Here is a 19,172-nt window from a genome sequence, read left to right as displayed (position 1 = left end):
AATTAAATTGTGTCTGTGTGCGCCCCAGTGCACTGGTCAGAGGACATCTTTAGGAGTCAATTTTCTTTTTCCATTTTATCAGTCTTGGGGCTTTAACTCAAGTGGCCAGGATAGGCAGCAAGCGCCTCTACCTGCTAGGCTTCACTGCCTCTGACTGGTTTTCGTGATTGTTGCCTATGTTGCAGTTTAACTTTAGGGAAAAATTCAACAAAGACAAAATGTATCCCAAATCCTTGGTGTGTCGCAAATGCTGACCGCCTCCCCCCCCCCCCGCGCGCAATCTTGATTTATTCAATAAAAAATTTAAAACATTACTTTGTGAACAAAAGGTCAGTTTTTAAAATCTTGTCATCCACGACTGTATAGATTGTGTATGAAATTTTAAAAATCAGGTAAACGGTTTCAAAGGAGTTGCAAACCCACTAACTAGTCTTGAGCTACTGGCGGGCCTATGGGAGCCTGCTTATCAAGCACAGGTTAACTACAGGATGCTAAGCAACGTTGTCCTTCTAGTGATAGCTCTGTGGAACAGGCAGGGTCTGCCCACTCTGATGGCCGCCCCTTGGGAAAACATTCTGGATTAGAAGTCAGATGCTGAATTCAAATACTCTCCATGTCCTTGGACCTTGAGCAAGTTCCTTAAACCCTCGGAAACTCAGCTTACTCATCTGTAAAATAGTCACAACAGTGCTTCTTTCAAAGACCTTATAGAAACCTGGTCAATTAGCCTTTGTAAGCAAAATGGAAACTGCTTGACCCTGGCTGGAGGAGAAAAAGACTGAGAAGCTTGTTTCCATAGAGGTAGAGTTATTTGTAGAAGGAGGAAACTGGCTAGGGGCTTGTGGGATGACTCCATGTGTAAGGGTGCTTGCAGCCAAGGGCAATTATCTGGGTTCCTTCCATGGAATCCATACTGTGGAAGAAGAGAACCTTGTCTTCTGACTATTACACATGCACTGTGGCACACCCGTGCGCATATACACACAGATAGAAAAGTAACCAGGGTGCTATATCCAAAAGTCCTTGGACGAGTGCTCCTACCCACCAAGTGGTCCACAAATGTAGTGACTTTGGGTCCTAGATTTTGGCTCTAAGTCTGGGTGGGCCAAGAACCCAGGCGAGGACTAGGAGAGGGCCAGTTCCTAGGTTTTGGAGAGATCATGGCAGTAAGGCAAGAATTTGCCTATGACCAGGGTGGAGGATCATGGCATCTGTCAGGAGTACGTCCTGTGATAAAGATGCTTCTGTTTCATATTTATTTATAGAATAAGCCTAACCCAGGTCCTGGAATGGGCTTCCAGTGCTGACACATTAGAAGTAAAACTAAAGTAGAGATGAAGAAGGGAGACAGGGCTGAGGGAGTTTCACGCCCCCCCCCCCTGCTATCCTGGGATGCACAAACCCAGGGCTCCTAGAACTCCAAAGTTCTTGTCATTTTTCATCATTGCATTTTTTTTCTTTTTTTTTTTTTTTTCCGGAGCTAGGGACCGAACCCAGGGCCTTGCGCTTGCTAGGCAAGCGCTCTACCACTGAGCTAAATCCCCAACCCCTGCATTAAAAAAAAAAGTTTCATGCACATCTCAATGAGAGACCATTTCTGTCACCAAATTCAAGGGTGATTTACCTCCCAGAAGCAAGCACAAAAGGCTGTGCACTTGGTGAATGGTGTTGGGGCACAGAGCAGAGAGAAATCCTCAAGACACTCTTGTGTGTTCCTTCTAAGAAGGAACTTTGAGGCAGCCTTTAGTTTCTGGTTCATCAAACACTAAGCTGATACTTTTAAATGTTAATGACACCAACTCTTCTGATACGTAACAATGTGGCAGAGGCTCCTGGAACTCAGATCAGTCAATCTTGTCTCTGTCTGGATGTGCAGCAAGGAGTGAAACAGATACATTTAGTCCAACTACAGCCATCTGGCAGCTAAGCCATATCCTCTGGATGGGACCCACCCTGCAGAACAACCCCTTGGTCCATCTGCCTTTGCAGACACTTTCTCTTTAAAAGTTTGTTTTTCCCTGTACTTGTTGCTCCACAGGGGAGGATCAAAGAGAAGGGGTTGCTTGGCAAAACTCTTGCTTATGAAGTATCTGCAGGAATTAGCACTTAGCACATACTGGCTGTGTGCTGGTATTAGGCTTAATAATTTAGGATTTTACTTTCACTTGTAATTCTCCAACATCCCCTTGATGTAGGTACTATAATTATGCCCATTTACAGATGAGGTGATGGAGGCTTTAGCATGTGATTCAAGGGGCCTGGAGTTGTGTCTTCACAGTAGGAGTTGAGATCTCCATCCTCCCAAGTCTCCATTTCCATCTCTCTTCACAAGGTTTAAGCCGCGCCACTTCTCTTTCTCTCCCATCTGACTACCACATGCTAGCATATTGTGGCGGCTCCTGCAGCAGGCTGGCCATGCTGCTAGAGGGCCCTGGGATGACATCCTTTTGTCCAAGCTGCATGGCATTTTGACAAGCAGGTGTCTACAGCCTGCCTGTGCTGTGCTCCAGAGGCAGATCTGTGGGTGTGTGGCAGGTCTCTGTGTTTCTTCCTCCTCCTGCGCTGCATTGCATGGTGGCTCTGTATGTCTATGGCCTGCCCGTGCAGTGGGTGGAGGGCAGGTCTATGGGTGTCATTCCCTGCCCAAACTGTGTGGCATGGTGGAACACAGATCTCTGTCTTCCTTCTTCCATGCCTGGATTAGATGTGATTTGATTTTCTCAGTCCTAGGCATAAAACGACTTGGGGTACCAAGCCAGGCATCGAGCTAGGATGGTCAAAAAACTGCCATCTGCTCTGCCCCGTCTGACATAAAAACAACATCACCAACAAGGTGTCTCTTTGCCCATTGCCAGGGGTCACAATTTTTTTATTGTTAAATTTTCACTATGTAGTTCTGGCTGGCCTGGAACTCTCAGATATCTACCATTCTCTGCCTCTTGAGTGCTGGGATCAAAGGCGTGCATTGCTTGGAATCTTGAGGGGATGAGGGTGTGGGGTTTCTGCAGGAGAGAAGTAGGTCTCAGGAACCCGAGGAGGAATGGAAGGTGGTTAGCAGTCTCATTGCCATGCAGACATCAGGGAAGGGACACCATCTCTGTTCTTGGCACTGACACACACACTCTCTCTCTCCTCTTTCTCTGTCTCTGTCTCTGTCTCTCTGTCTCTCTGTCTCTCTGTCTCTCTCTCTCTCTCTCTCTCCTCTCTCTCTGCCTCTCTCTCTCTCTCTGTCTCTCTCTCTCAGACACATTTGTAGATATTTGTTGCTCTGTCTGGTTTTGTTTTAAATTTATATTTATTCATTGTATCTTCATCTTCATTTGTATTTTGCCTGCATGTATGTCTGTGCACCACATGCTTGGTGTACCTGTGGAGGTCAGAAGAGAGTATCAGGCCCCTGGAACTGGAGTTACAGACATTCATGGACCACCATGTGGGTGCTGGGAACTGAACCCAGGTCCCTTGCAAGAGCAACAAGTGCTCTTAACCACTAATCCATCTCTCCAGCCCCATTGCTGATGTTGTTTTTACTGTGCTTTTTTGTTGTTGTTGTTGCCTTTTTTATTAATGTGGGTTCTGGCATCTGAACAGAGTTCTTCACACTTTCCTGACTGAGCAGTCTCACCAGTAAACTCATTTCTACCAAAGGTAATCCCAATGGACTTTTTCCCCCCAGAAACACACCTAGTCTTACTGAACTCCGTGTATTGGCATAGGTACAGTGGCATTGCTAAGTGGCTGTGCTAGTCAAAAGAGGAGTGTCAGAGCAGATCTCAGAAGTCTATGCTGGCAGTGGAGCTAAGTCAGGGTCCTACCATCAGAATCCATCTGCAGAGCTTCTCCTGCTAGAGATGCCTCAAAGATCCTCAAGGCTGATAGTCCCTCTGTCAGTTACAGTCCTTGTTATGAGACCATAGAGCCCTTGGCCAGGGACCAAGCCAAGCATTTCACCTATCTATGTATCTATGTATCTATCAATTATCTATCATCTGTCTGTCCATCCATCATTCTATCATCTGTCTGTCCATCCATCTGTCTATCATCTGTCTGTCCATCCATCCGTCTATCATCTGTCCATCTGTCTATCTATCATGTCTCTCTACCTGCCTATCTATCTATCTATCTATCTATCTATCTATCTATCTATCTAATCTGTCTGTCCTTCTGTCTATCTATCATCTGTTCATCTGTCTGTCTATCATCTGTCTATCTTCTGTCCATATGTCTGTCTGTCTGCCTATCTATCTATCTACCTACCTATCTATCTACTATCACCTGTCTGTCCATCTGTCTGTCTGTCTATCTATCTATCTATCTATCTATCTATTATCATCTGTCTGTCCATCTGTCTGTCTGTCTATCTATCATCTATCTGTCCATATATATGTATGTGTGTGTGTGCACGTGTGTGTCACAGTGCATGTGTGATAGTCAGAAGACAATGCGCTCTTCTTCCACCATATGGACTCCATGGAGGGAACTCAGATAATCACTCTTGGCAGCACACGCTCTTATTCACAGAACCACCTCACAGACCCCGAGCCAGTTTTTCTTCTACAAATAACTCTACTTCTGTGAAAACAAGCATCTCAGTCATTTCCTCTTCCAGCCAGGGTCCAGCAGTTTCTGTTGTGTTTACAAAGGCTAACTGACCAGGTTTCTAGAAGTTCTAGATAGCTTCTTTAAAATTCTAGACATTTATACCCAGCCCGGGGGTCTGCCTTCGGAGCATGTGCTGGGCAGACTCTTTTCTAGAGTCTCTTTGATTGAAGCAGCTGGCAGAGGCTGTGAGGAGAGTATCCGTAGACAGCCGCTCACTGCTGGTGGCTAGAGAAATGACCTAAACTTAGAGTGTTCATCATCTGGGGGAGCGTGTCTTATGGTAACTAGACGTGAAAATCTAGACATTTCTATTTTAAGAAAAATTAGAGCAAAAAAGTCCTCTGTTTTAAGAAAAGTTTTGGAAAAGGCTCAGCAGTTGAGAGCACCGACTGCTCTCACAGAGAACCTGAGTTCAATTCCTTGCACCTACATGGCAACCCACAAACATTGTGACTCAAATTATTCTGACATCCATGGGCATGTGGTACGCATACTATGCACAGACAAAGCATTTGTACACATAAAATAGAATAAATAAATCTTTTTTTAATAAAAGAAAAACCAAAACTACAATAGGGAAGCAGTTGGATTTCTTGAGGTGTCATATAATTAATTAAATATTCATTTTGTATTTTATTATAAGGGGACCTTTTTTTTTTTTTTTGAAATCTTCCAGGCTGAGGGTTGCTTCACAGCTTCTGGAGTAAGAACTCATGGAGAGTTTTGCGGGGCCTGTCTGCAAAAGTTCAGCGAAATCATCAGTTAAAAAAGATGATAAAGAATTTAGCGTTGGACAATTCTTGAAATGGAGCTGGAAAGATGCCTCAGGGCTGAACAGCACTTGATAACTCTGCCAGAAGACCAGAGTTCTGTCCCAGTACCAGTGCTGGTGGCCCATAACTGCCTGTAACTCCAACTCCTGGAGATCTGACATCCTCTTCCAACCTCTGCAGGAACCCGAACACACATGCAAATACACATACATGAAAATAATAAAATTACACTTTAAACTTTTTTTCTAATGAAAGGAAGTTATCAGCCAGTCATCCTGGCACTCAGAAAGCAGAGGCAGGGAGATCTTGTGAGTTTAAGGCTAAGGTAGATACATAGAAAGTTACAGGTCAGCCAGGGATACATAGTGAAACTCTGTCTCAAAAAAAGTCTCTACAATGAATCCAATTTTAGACAATTTGAACTCAGAGATGTAGGGCACTGCTGTGATCCGAACACCTAGGATGATAAAGAAACTGGAGGCTGAGACAGAAGAGAAAGATTTGGAGCTTGAGGCCAGCCTGGGACACACAGTATGTCTATCTCTATCTCGTGTGTGTGTGTGTGTGTGTGTGTGTGTGTGTGTGTGTGTGTGTGTTCCTAGAGTCATCTGGGAAGAGGAAGCCCTAATTTAAAAAAAATGACTCCACTGGATTTGCCTGTGGGAAATTGTCTTGATTAATGATTGATACGAAAGGTTCCAGCTCACTGGGGACAGGGCCACCCAGGAGCAGGTGGTCCCATAGTGTAAGAAAACAGAGCCATGAGGAGCAAGTCTGTAAGCAGCTATCTCCAGGTCCTCTGTCCTCTGGCTCAGCTCCTGACCCCAGGTTCCTGCCCTGAGTTCCCCAGATGATGGAAACTGTAGCATGAAACAAACCCTTTCCTTCCCAAGCTGTTTTTGGATGTGGTGTTTAGCAACAGCAGTAGAAACCAACGAGGGGTTGGGGATTTAGCTCAGTGGTAGAGCACTTGCCTAGCAAGCGCAAGGCCCTGGGTTTGGTCCTCAGCTCTGAAAAAAAACAAAAACAAAACAAACAAACAAACAAAAAAAAAAAAACCCCAGCTCCGAAAAAAAAGAACCAAAAAAAAAAAAAAAAAGAAACCAACGAAAGACAATAGTTAACTTGACCACTGAAGAGTCTCTGTCATATCTCTCTCTCTCTCTCTCTCTCTCTCTCTCTCTCTCTCTCTCTCTTTCTCTCTCTCAAAGATTTATTTATTTTATTTTTATTTATTATATATTTATTATGTATATTTATTTTATGTATATGAATATTTATTTTATGTATATATGAGGATACCGTCTTCACACACAAAAAGAGAGCATCGGATCCCATTGCAGATGGTTGTGAGCCACCACGTGGTTGCTAGGATCTGAACTCAGAACCTCTGGAAGAGCAGTCAGTGCTCTTAACTACTGAGCCATCTCTCCCTTATCTCATTCCAACTTTTTATATCAGTTGAGTTTTTGTCTTTCCTTCTTCCTCCCCCACAGTCTGTTTTCCTCCCTGTCTTTCTTCCCTCCATCTCAGCCTGCTTTCCTGTCCTTCCCCCCCCCCCCCCACAGTCTACCTTCTTGACCTTTCTCTCCTGCCCCATTCTAAGCCCTTTTCCTTTCTCCTTCTTCCTTCCTCTTTTCTTTTTTCTGTAGCCGTTTTTGAATTAACCTTCAAACTAAAGAGGTTCTTTCCCTTGAATCTCAGATTTCCCTTCCCTTCCCTTGCCTCTGACTTTCCTTACCACAAAACGTCCCTGCCTCCTCTCGTGCAGAGTGGGTTCTCTTATAGCTTCCACCAGTCCAAACACACAGACCCAAGAATTTTAACTCTCTATAATTCCAACTCCCCGAAGAAAACAGAAGAGGTAAGCAACAGTGAGGCTTCACACGTGTTCTATTCATGGACAGCAAGTAGTGCCCAAGCGGCACAGAGTGTTTTTACTGGATGCTCTTGCCAGGACTGGGGTCTGATCTTGGCTACACACCAAGCTCACCACCATCAGTAACTTCTGTCCCACGGAATCTGACCTTCTCTTCTGACCTCTGTGGGCACCAGGAATACACGTGGTACACATAGATAGGGAAAACAATCATACACATAAACCAATAAAAAAGTAAATCTGAAAACTTTCTCAGAGATGTGGGCAGATATTCTTAAAGCAGACACATTGCGATTCCTAATTGTTGTAGACAACGTTGCTTCTTATACTTTTATTATTATTTTAGAGATTCATTTAATTTTATAGTTTCTAGCAATCGTGCTTGAATTATGAAAACCCAGGGAGAAATTTCATGAAATCTTCCCATTTTAAAAATGTTCATTTTAAAAGTTTAGGGTTTTTTTTTTATTACTATTCATGGGTATGTATGTGTCTGCTTGTGGGGTTGTGCATGTGAGTGCACGTACTTCCAAGCCAGAGAGGGTATCCTGACCCTCTGGAACTGGGGGTACAGGTGGCTGGGCACTGCCTGACGTGGAGACCAGGGAACATGGGTCCTATGGAAGAGCAATAAGCTCTCTTAACCAACGAGTCACCTCTCCATCCCCAGAGCTCCCTGTTTTTAAACAAAGCTAGCTGTTACCCGACTATACCTCCTGCTAAATATTTTTTTCAGCGTGTTCATATCAGGAAGGGTCAGAAAGGCAAAGCCCAAGAGAGGCACATTTAGTTTTGCTCATTTATTTCTGAGATGACCTGCAGACACTGTTGTGTGTCTGTCCATGCCTGAGTTCCTGCAAGGTTGGATGCCCCAGGCTTAGAGCAGACATGACCTGGGAATGCAGGAAGAGCAGCAGTCGTATGTCTGCCTTGTGTTTGGTATGAATGGCTGGGAAGACACGTGTATTAAACTTAAGCTAGCGCCCAGGCAGGTTTGGTGGTCACGATTCTTCTCCCTTGGCTTCTGGACTGAGTGATGCCTCAATTTGGAATTTTAAGAAGCTTTTCCACGTTTCATCTCACAGGAGACAGTTCTGCCAGACTTAGTCTCAGTGAGGCCATCTTCTGATAACAGGGTTGTGAAAAAATAAAAACAAAAAACGAACAACAACCCTTTCAGGCATTTTATTATCATGTTTTAGACAGCCGAATAGTTAAGTGTTCCTGGAAGTACTAAGGGTCTCTCTCTCTCTCTCTCTCTCTCCCTCTCTCTCTCTCCCTCTCTCTCTCTCCCTCTCTCTCTCTCTCCTCCCTTCCCTCCCTCCCTCTCTCTGTCTCTGTCTCTGTCTCATCTCTGTCTCTGTCTCTGTCTCTCTATCTCTCTCCTTCCTTCCTTCCTTCCCTCTCTCTCTGTCCCTGTCTCATCTCTGTCTCTGTCTCTGTCTCTCTCTCTCTCTCTCCCTCTCTCTCTCTCCCTCTCTCTCTCTCCTCCCTTCCCTCCCTCCCTCTCTCTGTCTCTGTCTCATCTCTGTCTCTGTCTCTGTCTCTCTATCTCTCTCCTTCCTTCCTTCCCTCTCTCTCTGTCCCTGTCTCATCTCTGTCTCTCTGTCTCTCTGTCTCTCTGTCTCTCTGTCTCTCTCTCTCTCTCTCCTCCCTTCCCTCCCTCCCTCTCTCTGTCTCTGTCTCTGTCTCATCTCTGTCTCTGTCTCTGTCTCTCTATCTCTCTCCTTCCTTCCTTCCCTCTCTCTCTGTCCCTGTCTCATCTCTGTCTCTCTGTCTCTCTGTCTCTCTGTCTCTCTCTCTCTCTCTCTCCTCCCTTCCCTCCCTCCCTCTCTCTGTCTCTGTCTCTGTCTCATCTCTGTCTCTGTCTCTCTATCTCTCTCCTTCCTTCCCTCCCTCTCTCTCTGTCCCTGTCTCATCTCTGTCTCTCTGTCTCTGTCTCTGTCTCTGTCTCTCTCTCTCTCTCTCTCCTCCCTTCCCTCCCTCCCTCTCTCTGTCTCTGTCTCTGTCTCATCTCTGTCTCTGTCTCTGTCTCTCTATCTCTCTCCTTCCTTCCTTCCCTCCCTCTCTCTCTGTCCCTGTCTCATCTCTGTCTCTCTGTCTCTGTCTCTGCCTCTGTCTCTCTCTCTCTCTCTCTCTCTACTCCCTTCCCTCCCTCCCTCTCTCTGTCTCTGTCTCTGTCTCATCTCTGTCTCTGTCTCTCTATCTCTCTCCTTCCTTCCTTCCCTCCCTCTCTCTCTGTCCCTGTCTCATCTCTGTCTCTCTGTCTCTCTGTCTCTCTGTCTCTCTGTCTCTCTCTCTGTCTCTCTCTCTCTCTGTCTCTCTCTCTCCCCTTCCCTCCCTCCCTCTCTTACTTGTATTGGAAACTCAACAGTAAGACTTTTATGACAACCATTAATATAAAAAGGTCATGTTCAAACAGGGATGTGCAGCCTGCAGCTCCTGTGACCACCAAGTTCACTTTTAGACAAGTGGGTGAAGACCTTGTGCACTCTCCCGTGGCTTCAGCTTGCTATTCTATGATGGATGTAGGGAAGTTCCCACTGGAAGGTATCCTACCAGCACTGACCAGGCGTGGAGGATGAGGGAGGACAGAGAGGCCCCTCACAGACCTGGGTCTCTCATTTATATGGGATCTTTACAGAGCTGGGGCCGTAAACCACCAAACTCTGTCTGACTCCGGCCAGGGCTGTGCCCCCAGCTGAGAGAGGGAGCAGAATGTCTGCCAATCACAGAGCAGAGTGCTCAGGACTCAGAACAAACTAAAGGGAGGATCTCATCTAGTTTGACTCATAACAAAACTGCTCTGTGCAGACACCAGCCTAACCAGGACCCAGAGTCGCTAACCTAGGAAGCCAGTGGATAGCAGCCTTCCAGGCTGGGGTCCATGTGCTGCCTAAGATGTTGTTCTTCCTGTAAATGACATAAAGGCAGAGGGGGAGACACTAGAATTGAGCTTGCTCATACCAATAGAGCCCAGGACTCGGTAGTAAGAAGGTGTCTGCTGTGCCTGGAGGCTCGGGGCTCCATCTCCTGCTCCCTAGAAGACTAGCAAGGTCTCTGACTGAGATCTACTCCCCACTGGATTCCTTCTGCTGAGCAGAGTCTGAAAAGGTAAAGACCATTTCTGTTCTTATTCCCACCAGACCCAGGTAGGAATGTCCCTCAGTCGGACCTCGTACCTCTCTGGCTGGCTTCCTGTTAGGCTTCCAAATCCCACAGCTGTAATGATCATCCAAGAGAAAGCAGATTCCAGCCATTGAGGTCTCTCCCCAGTCACAAAAGTATAAGGGAAAAAAGATTACACCAGAGAGGGTATAGGAGAAAAGTCGTGCCAGGTAAAGGTGGTTCTTCTTGAGTCTCAGAGAGAAAAGGTAGCTCAGGGGGCACAGAGGCTTGTGAGAGGAAGTGGTCGAGGAATATGCAGATATAATATTGAGTGTGTGCACATGTGTGTGCATGTGTGTGTGCATGTGTGAAGAATATGCAGATATAATATTGAGTGTGTGCACATGTGTGTGTGCATGTGTGAGGAATATGCAGATATAATATTGTGTGTGCACATGTGTGTGTGCATGTGTGAGGAATATGCAGATATAATATTGTGTGTGCACATGTGTGTGTGCATGTGTGAGGAATATGCAGATATAATATTGTGTGTGCACATGTGTGTGCATGTGTATGCATTTATGTGTGCATATGCATGTGGGCAAGGGATATGCAGATATAACATTGTGTGCATGTGTGCATGTGTGTGTGCATATTTGTGTGTGCATGTGCATGTGGGCAAGGGATATGCAGATATAACATTGTGTGCATGTATGCATGTGTGTGTGCATATTTGTGTGTGCATGTGGGTGAGAAATATGCAGATATAACTGTGTGTGCATGTATGTGTACATGTGTCCACGTGTGCATATGTGTGTGTGTGTGTGTGTGTGTGTGTGTGTGTGTGTGAAGAGGCATGCATGTGTGTGCATTGTTCCTCAGGTGGCATTCACCTTTTTTTTTTTTTTTTTTTTGAGATAGAGCCTCTCACTGAATTTCTCCATTGGGCTTCCATTTCCCCATGTCCACCTTCAAAGCACTGTGATGACAAGACCGTACTATCATGCCTGTTTTTGTTTTTAACGGTGCCAATGTTCCCCTCAAATTTTAGTGCATTTATTATATTTTACACACGCCACAGCATGCCCATGATGGTCAACGTGCAGTTTTACCGAGTTGGGTCTCTCCTTCTGCCGAGTGGGATCTGGGTTTCAAACTCGACATTCCAGGCTTGGCTACCAATGCCTGCTGAGTCGATCCTAATGACCCCTCACACCCCACTTAAAACACGAGTCCTGGGAATCCTACTCAGGTCCTCGTGCCTACAGCGAGTGTGTCGCTGACCCAGCCCCAGACATGACTTTGGTTTGATGATTGTCCGGAACGGATGTTGGGACGCCTTTCCTGATGTATGTGCCCTGCAGAGCTGTGCCATCTGCTCCTATACAGGGCCAGCTTCTCTGTGTTCTGCAGTCTCAGGGTCACCTGGGCTCACTCAGGGTGTCCAACAGGAATGCTGTGGAATCACGTGTCTCAGTGTCCTGCACACATGTGTTGTGCATAGACCTTAGAACTGTGGCTGAAGAAAGGGATGTGGTGCCAGATTCAGTTTGCCCAAAGAACCAGTACAGGATGGGGCTGGCTGGCACTGGCTCAGGGCAGACTGAAGGGTACAAAGGGCTGGTGACCAGTGCAGGATGGGGCTGGCTGGCACTGGCCCAGGGAAGACTGAAGGGTACAAAGGGGTGGTGGCACCTGGTCTTTTAGACCCTTTTGTGGGTTCTCAGCAAAATCCCCTCTTCTGCAAAGGAAGTACTTGTGTTTTCTCGGTGTGCTGGGCACAGGATGAGTAACAACCATGTTATTTGCATGATGCTTCTCTTCACGGTAGCTGTGCACAAAGGCCAGTGCTTTGTTTGTTTGGCAGAGGTAGGCTCTGTTTCCTCGGTTTACACATGGCGAGGCAGAGGGCTGGGAGGTCACTACAGTCTCGAGAGGCGTGGAGGGCTCAGCACGAAGCGTGATGAAGTTGCCCTAATAAAAGACAGAGAGATTCAGGCCTGAGCGGTGGTCCTAACGGCTGGGGAGACTGAGGCAGGAGAATTGAAATCTTTTTTTTTTTTTTTTGGTTCTTTTTTTTTTGGAGCTGGGGACCGAACCCAGGGCCTTGCGCTTCCTAGGTAAGCGCTCTACCACTGAGCTAAATCCCCAGCCCCAAGAATTGAAATCTTAAAGTAACGTTCAGCTATAAAGTGAGTTCAAGGCGGTCCTGGTTGACTTAGTGAGACCACGTTTCAAAGGGGAAAGTGAAAAGAGACTGGGGGGTAGCGGGGGTGGGGGGGGGATGTTGTACTTTAGTGTTGCAGAGCCCTGGGTTTGACCCCAGTACTGCACTGAGAGCAATGAGAAAGAAAAAAAAACCAAAAAAACAAAACAAAACAAAACAGATTCTTAACAGGAGAGTTCACAACGGATCCAGCACTAGTTTTTAGTGTTTTTTTGTTTTTTGTTTTCTTTCTTTCGGAGCTGGGGACCGAACCCAGGGCCTTGCACTTCCTAGGCAAGCGCTCTACCACTGAGCTAAATCCCCAACCCCTAGTTTTTAGTTTTTAAGAAAGATTTTACACTTTGTGTTTGATGTATGACCATATGCTTGCATGTATTTATGTATTTACTGTGTGTACGTGTGTGTATGTGTGCGTGTTTATGTGTATGTGTGCATGTGTGTGTATGTGCAGGTGTGTACGTGTGTGTACGTGTGTGTATGTATGTATGTGTGTGTCTGTGTGCATCTGTGTGTGTGCATGTGTGTGTGCATGTGTATATGTGTGTGTTTTGTGTTTGTGTGTATCTGTGTGTGTCTGTGTGTGTACATGTGTGTATGTGTGTGTGTTGTGTTTGTGTCTGTCTTCGTGTGTCTGTGTGTGTGTTGTCTCTGTGTATGTGTCTGTGTGTGTACATGTGTGTGTGTTGTGTTTGTGTGTGTCTGTGTATGTCTGTGTGTGTCTGTGTGTGCATCTGTGTGTGTGTCTGTGTGCGTGTGTGTGAGCATGTGTGTATGTGTGTGTGCATGTGTATATGTGTGTGTTTTGTGTTTGTGTGTATCTGTGTGTGTCTGTGTGTGTGCATGTGTGTGTACATGTGTGTGTGTTGTGTTTGTGTGTGTCTGTGTAAGTCTGTGTGTGTGTGTGCCCATGGGAGCGTGTAAGCCTATGTGTATGTGTGCTAGAGGGAGCCTGCCCAACTGAACCATGGTTAGAACACAAAGGTTAGAACAGGGAGAAGTCAATCCTGCACTGGGGGGGTCTACATCCCTCGGGGATCCTGTCCCCGAGAACAGGACACAGAAGTTCTCATGCTATTCCGGGTCAGGCTGAGAATTCACTCTTAAAGGTTTCATTGTATATAATATTGTGTTTTCCTACTGGCAGCTGTTGTACAGCGAGTGTGCATGCTTCTTTCCCCTCTGCTCCCTTTATTCCTTTAGACAACTCACTTCTGTTTTCTTGTCCTGCATGCGTACGTGATTTCACGCACATATGTAAAAAATCTAGGGACACAACATGAGAGCAAATGCCAGGTGCTTGCCTTGCTGAGACCGGCTTAATTCAGGAAACGAGATCGCATCCCATTGTCTCCACATTCATGAGAAGGACGTAACCTTCTTCTCCTTTGTGGCTGGATAAGTGTGTGACCATGGATAGTTGTCGTGGTTTCCTTGCCTGTTCCTCTGCTCTTGTGACTAGTGCCACACTGAGTGGTTAGCTCTCCCGTGTATTGACTCGGAGTCTTTGGGGTAGCTGTCCGGGGAGTGGTACCGTCATACGGTAGATCTTTTTCTAAAACCCTCCGACAGTGGCTTGCCTTGCCTCTGGCAGTCTGTGCTGTCTCCCTTCCGTTCATAGCCGCAGCAGCATGGGTTACTACTGTTTCCTGGTTGGTGTCTGAGACGGACTCTCAGCGTGGTTTTGATTTGAATTTCTCAAATCGCACCTTTTAAATACATCGATGAGCTCTTCGTACTACTTCCTCTTTTGAGGGCGGCCTCCTCACTTCCCATTTTTAAATACCAGGCTGCTTCTGTGTGCGTTTGGTTTTTACAATTGTTCGCTTCAGTTTTATGCCCGTGTAGGCATGTGCCCCTAAGTTTCCATCTGTGTGACACATGGTTCCAGGAAGGTGTTAAATTCCCTGGAGCTGCACATATAGGCGAATCCCAATCCCCGCAGATACAGACAGTTGTAAGTCACCCGATCCCGGTTCTGGGAATGGAACCAGTCTTGGGCAACAGCACTAAGTCCTTTTGACTGCTGAACCATCTCCGTAGCCCCGTGTTGCTTTTCAAGTTCTTTGTGTATATGACATTATTGTATGGGAAGGGGTGTTTTTGCCCGCATGTATGTCTTCTATGCACCATCTTTGAGGCCAGAAAAAAGAGTGTTAGGTCCCGGAACAACAATTACAAATAGCTGTGAGCCACCGTGTGGGTGCTACAGCTTGAATCTAGCTCCCCTGGAAGAGCAGCCAATATTTTTTGTTTTTTCCCTTTAAAAAAATTTTTTTTAAGATGTATTTATTTTATGTACTTGAGTACACCATGGCTGTCTTCAGACACACCAGAAGAGGGCATCAGATCCCATTACAGATGCTTGTGAGCCACCATGTGGCTGCTGGGATTTGAACTCAGGACCTCTGGAAGAGCAGTCAGTGCTCTTAACCACTGAGCCACCTCTCCAGCCCACAGCCAATGTTAACAACAGCTGAACTGATGCTTCCCAGCCCCTCTTTGTATGCTCTAGCTGTCAATCCTCTGCCATACTGACAACCAGGAATGACTTCCTCCCACCCTAGGCTGTTTTTCCCTCAAATAGCTGTTTTCCTTTCTGTACAAAGTCTTTTGAATTTCACGAAGTCTCATTTATCAACGGTCTTCTGCCGGAGGAAGAGGTGAGGGGCAGAAAGCACACACAGTCTGCCTACGGCTCTCTGGAGCACCACGGCACCACGTGCTGAGCCCAGTCCCAAGAGTCATGAGTCACTCACCTGCCTCCACACCAGGCTCTCCTGCAACCCTCCTGAGATCTTTCCTGAGCCACCGTGGACCACACCCGAGACCCCGTGTGGGAACCTTGCAGGGATACCAGGGACCTAGGAAAGTTAGCACAGCCTCCCCACAAGCCAGCTCCAGTACAGATAGATGCCTTGGGCATCTTCTTGACAACCAAGGTCAAGGCCTGGAGTAGACAGGACCTGAGTGGGAGACCAACGAGGGCAGGTTCAGCCCGCTCAGAGTTGCCGTATCTAAGAATGGGCTGTTCCAGTGTCCCTGCCCAGTGGCAGCTGCCAGATCCCTCCCATGGGGGCAGACGGCAGGGACTGTAATTGCTCACCTGATGCTCAGAGTCTGCCAGCCCTGGAGGGGTGTCTGGCTAGGCACACGGTTCCTCCTTGTAGGGGCAATAGGCATGGTGTACAGCTTTCAGTGAGTCCTTCCTAGAACGTAAGGAAGCGCCGTTCTCCCATTCTGAACTATATCCCGGACCTTAGGAATGACTTCCTAGCCGTCCCCTCCTCTGGATTTAGCTAAACCTGTGGGCATGGGTTTTGAGACCTCCATGCTCACCCACTCACTGATGTGAGACTTCCAGGTAGAGACTACCCTGCTCAAGGACAGCCCTGGTAGCTCTCAGCACAGCCGGTCCAGGGAAAGCCTTGGCCCTTATGGGGATTGAGGAGAGCATCCCAGGTGCCAGCGTTGGGAAGAGGACACGTAGGATCTTCATGGTGTCTCGGCCAGCAGCAGAGGGGGGCCTCACAGTAGAGATCTTTTGCAAAGATCACACAGCTGCCCTTGCTAGATGCCCCAAAGAGGAGGTGAGTTCCCCAGTGGCGGTGGGTACTTCCTGGCATCTGTGTCGCCTAGACCATGAGCAACAAACAGCTCTTTCACCAAACCTCCATTCTCTGGGGTCCCTGGGACTCCATACCTCAACGTACAGACTAGATTCGGCTCCTGCTCTGATGGAGAAGGAGGCTCTGCTGGTGATTGCCAGTGTGAGTTAGAGACAGCGGGTCCCTGATCGGCAAGATTGGGATTAGACACTGTGGCCCCCCTCCTTCCTGCCACCACCATCCTTGCTCTCCCCGTGGTCAACCGCCATCAACAGGCCTAATTACAACGGCCTCCTGGTACCTTTGCTTTCAGAATAAGACATGCTCCAGCTTGCTTCCAGGGCCCTTAATTTTTGATCGGGGACACCTCCTGGACTAATTATTTGGCAGTAATGAGGGAGGAGAGACGAAGTTGCAAAAGCATCCCCGAGCTTGTACAAAGAAGCTGCAAATTAAAACGCGAGGCGTCGGTAAACAGGGCGCTAATTGGATTAATGCGAAAGTGGTAGATTGGGATAAGAAGAGAGAGAAAGGCCACAGGCAGATTGAAGTCAGAGTAATTCCAGGAGCGGCAGCCCGAGCTCCCTCTGATAAGATGTGAGCCTCAGAGTTCGAGAGCTACAGGCAGGGCCTGCCCTTGATTGTAAAATGTACCTCTGTGTTTGCAAAAACACGTCTGAGTCATTCGCGCACGAAAACCACCTGGGATGCACGGCCGTTTCTGTACGTCCTGTCGCTATCTGACCCTTGAGTCATTCTTAGAGAGACCAGAACCGTTGCGTGCCAACCGCCTTTCTTCCCTCAGTTGTAATAAAGCCCTTGCCTTTTTGTCTTGTTCTTAAATTTCCTTTTAAATTGTAAGTAGGTATGTACGCATGGGTATGTGCGTGTGAGCAGGGATGCCATAAAGGCCAGAAGCCTTGGACCTGTAGTCGCAGGCGGTTGTGAGCTGCGTGGTATGGGGTGCTGGAAACTGAGACCCCCAAGTACAGTACGTGGTCCTATGTGCATGCTCCTGACCACTGAGCCATCTCTCCAGCCCCTCATTCCGATTTCCTCTTGGCGCTATTTAGTGCTTTCGGATTCCTTGAATCTTCAGCCACACTTAGGCGTGGGCTATCTAATGTAATCTCTCTCTCTCTCTCTCTCTCTCTCTCTCTCTCTCTCTCTCTCTTTCTCTTTCTCTTTTAAAGCCATTATGTCAGAAGGTGATAAAAAAAATATGGTGGGAGCATCCCGCTTCTGAACAGGCAGAGGTGGGCTGAACTTTTCAAGCCCTGAAGGGGAAACGTGTCCCCGTGTCCCAGTGAGCGCTGTCTACCTGTCTATGGTTGTTTCTCCTGGTATCTCAGGTTTCTGTAGGGCATCTGAATGGCCTCGCAGACCAGATGTGTCTCGCCCTCTGCCACAGTGATGCTTTACAGACTGGATTAACTCTGGGCTACTGGCCTCACTCCCAAGCTTGGCTGACACCTAGGCTGGGGGAGAGCCTATAGTTTCCATAAAAAATTTAGACAGGCAGCGTAGTATTTGAGTCATGTATGTTTTTAAAACGGCCAAGTGTTTATCCTTAGGATGAACCTTATCATAGAATCACTGCTCTGCAACGTCTCGGTTCTTGTGATTCTTATGTGAGTCAAAACTCACACCGAGTCCCAGGCTGCAAAAGAGAATTATGTTTGCACCTGTTTCTGAGTCCTACTGGTTCAACATAGGCACAGGCGGCACTCGAACCGTATGTTATTATTCTGGAGAGGGGCTGATAGCCACAGCCCCAGCCAGATTTACTGAACGGGGTGAGCCTTCAGTTTAGGAGCTTCCTGAATTTCTAAATTTGGAACAGGAATGTGGAGCTGGGGGGAAATAGTATTTCACTTAAGACTTTGTTTACCCATCCTGACCCTTTATCCATCCCCTTCATCTACCCACCAACACATTCATCTCCCATCCATCCCCCATCCATTCATTTATCTATCCTATCCTTCCATCTACGAATTCATCCATATCTTCATCCCATATGTCCATAAAGCCCATCCCACCTACCCATCCATTTGTTTGTCCATCCATCCATCTTCCCATCTGTCTATCCATCCACCAATTCATCCATCCATCCATCCGTCTATCCATCTATCCATCCATTCCTACATCCATCCAGTCTGTCCACCCACCATCCACCCACCCACAAACCACTATAAAAACATTCATCTCTCACTCATTATTGAGTGCCTGCTGTATACTAGGCCATGATCCGGGGCTAGACCATTCAAACTTTATACACTCAGCCTTTGCCATTCTGTGATACCAGTTTGAAGCTGAGATTTTAATTCTGCAGAGTGCAGGCCTCTTGGAGGTCCCCAGGGCATACCAAAGCATAAGACATTCCGTGTTGAGCACAAAAGCCAGTGCGACAAAGACACCCTTTGCTCCTGCTGTTCAGGTGTGAATGGGGATGGGTCTGGCAGTGGGGCAGGAGGGGCTGTGTTGGATCTGTGCCTCGAGGGGCCATCAGCAAGTAAGCAGGGTGGCTTCCGGTGATGTCCTAAGCACCTGTTCTCTGAGGCCACTTTGGGAAGACAGAAAAGGACACAGCCGACTGTATAGAAAGTCATAGGCAAATTGTGCTTAGGATCCAGGTCAGGTGTCTGTGGGTCACTGCAAAGAGTGAAAGAAGACGATTCAGAGAGGCTCGGTGAATGTTCTGTCAGGGCAGGTACAGTGGGCATTGTTCCAGTCAGGAACTGTATGTTACGTAAATCAATCCCTCAGCTTCCTCACTGGAAAACAGGTAGTAACCCTACTCACGGTGAAAGTGTAATGGTTGCGCTATGAATAGGTGTGAACGCTGAAATTCACGCCAGCGTGAGCAGCATCAGCCAGGGTGTGAGGTGTCCCTCACGTTCCCTTTGTGACTCTTATGTGCTCTCAGAACTTACTGAGTTGACGGTGAGAGAGCCGACAGACCAGACCGAAGAGTCAGA

General features: G+C 47.1%; 1 protein-coding gene across 1 annotated transcript in view; it reads left to right on the top strand.

Moving 5' to 3' along the window:
- Tp73 (tumor protein p73) overlaps positions 1–19,172 on the top strand; it is an 84,275-nt gene that overhangs the window by 2,920 nt on the left and 62,183 nt on the right. The gene's annotated exons all lie outside the window — the stretch shown is intronic.

Source organism: Rattus norvegicus, chromosome 5, assembly GCF_036323735.1.
Source record: "Rattus norvegicus strain BN/NHsdMcwi chromosome 5, GRCr8, whole genome shotgun sequence".
Taxonomy (NCBI): domain Eukaryota; kingdom Metazoa; phylum Chordata; class Mammalia; order Rodentia; family Muridae; genus Rattus; species Rattus norvegicus.
The sequence above is the reverse complement of the archived record's forward strand: the minus strand, read 5'-3'. Positions and strand labels throughout refer to the sequence as shown.